The following is a 1,628-nucleotide window of genomic DNA, read 5'->3' as shown; positions in this document are numbered from 1 at the left end:
TACATTTTGATATATATAGCAGAGAACAGTCTTTAGAAAAGGGTGGCCATACTATAGCGGGTGCCGCACTATACTATAGACTATAGTCATGTCCATGTTCTAACTTGACATAACAAGACAAGACTCTTATTCTCTTTAGACTCTAAAAATTAAAAAGACAGGAAGATTTTTAAAAAGGGACGGGGCCATCCCTGAATTTGAAACTTCAAATAAATGTACAGACTCCAACAATGCTCAATAAAAACGACAATAAACAATGTAAACAAATGGATCAGGGTACAACCCGGATCCCGATCAGAGACAAGAGATGAAAAATCTTGATCTTGACAGGTTTCGATTTTACATCATTTCTTCTCTCTCTCTCTCTCTCTTTCTTTGCCTACCTTTCTAGATGGATAGATCTAGAAGCTAGATCTAGATCTAGATCTAGATCTACTGAGTACAAAAGTAGGCCTACAAGTTCCTTACCTCATCAACACCAAGCCTGACAGATCGCCTAGACTATGTAATCGACATGACTAGACAATCCACAAAAGATATCAGTCGATATTTCTCAATTCCACGATCCAGTAAACTGTTTTCTTCAAAATCATTGTTTCATAATCCTGCTGGTCAGTCACGGTACAGTGTTTTACTACTAGTGTTTACGGGGCGGTCTCTGCTCCGTGTACAATGTACACACACACTATCGCCCGACCCCGATCAAACCGTTCCAGTTTTTCCTTCTCTTTTTTTCTTGTTTTCGTCCAATTTGGACCCAGAAGACTAATACGCCAGGATTTCTGTATGGGAAAACTGTGTCATGTGCATGCTAAATTGTCTAACAGTGTTACGAAAAAACCCGCTAAATTATGACTTGGCGAGGAACAAGACATTTTCTGTTTTGTTGGTGAGTTTATTTCAGCGCGCTACCGTAAAAGAATTCCATAATGTAACATGACTGTCTGCCAACATATAAATCTATTAAATCTAGATCTAGATTTATGTTACACGAAGAAGAAGCTATGCGAGACCACTAGAGATCTGTAAATATTTTTACTGAATTTTGGCCATTTTGTAAAGTCCGCTAGCTTCTACAATAAGAGTTCAAATAAGAGTCCAGCTGATACTTTGAGTTTGAGGGCGATTGAGAACAGATATTCTACATCGTGCCTCATCAAAATACCAAAATATTCTAAACAAAAACATACCCGTTATTAAATAGAAATATAAAGGTCAACCTGGCACGGAAGAACACTCCCTCTCCCTTTCTCTCTCCCTCTCTCTCACTCCGACGGACTTTCCTCAACACTAGTTACAGAAAACAAGCGGCTCCATGGGTAACAAAGCATTGCGTGCTTATCAACCCCAAGATCTGTCCTTCCGTTCATTTTGTCAGTAAACACATTAGCGCGGTTCAGCACTTCCAAGCGTGTCTCTTTATTTCGGACTGGCAATAAGCACCAAAAACAATGCAACTGCATGCAAATTGACCAATAATAATATTTAAATCATGCCGTTCTCGTTTGGCGCAACTTCAGCCTATTGGGGTAGATACAATTATAGCAGTAGCCTACGAATTCACCGAACACCCCGTCATCATCATCATCATCATCATCATCATCATCATCATCATCATCATCATCATC

At 39.3% G+C, this 1,628-nt stretch overlaps 1 protein-coding gene across 1 annotated transcript in view; it reads right to left on the bottom strand.

The window, feature by feature from the left end:
- Positions 1–1,617, bottom strand: part of LOC101862755 (transmembrane protein 164) — a gene marked incomplete at its 3' end in the record, with an annotated part of 4,970 nt that extends 3,353 nt beyond the window's left edge. The window contains 1 exon segment of the mRNA XM_035972498.1: positions 1,221–1,617.
- Between the last annotated feature and the right edge of the window lie 11 nt (positions 1,618–1,628).

The sequence above is a fragment of the Aplysia californica genome, unplaced genomic scaffold, assembly GCF_000002075.1.
Source record: "Aplysia californica isolate F4 #8 unplaced genomic scaffold, AplCal3.0 scaffold00711, whole genome shotgun sequence".
In the NCBI taxonomy this organism is placed as follows: Eukaryota; Metazoa; Mollusca; class Gastropoda; order Aplysiida; family Aplysiidae; genus Aplysia; species Aplysia californica.
The sequence above is the reverse complement of the archived record's forward strand: the minus strand, read 5'-3'. Positions and strand labels throughout refer to the sequence as shown.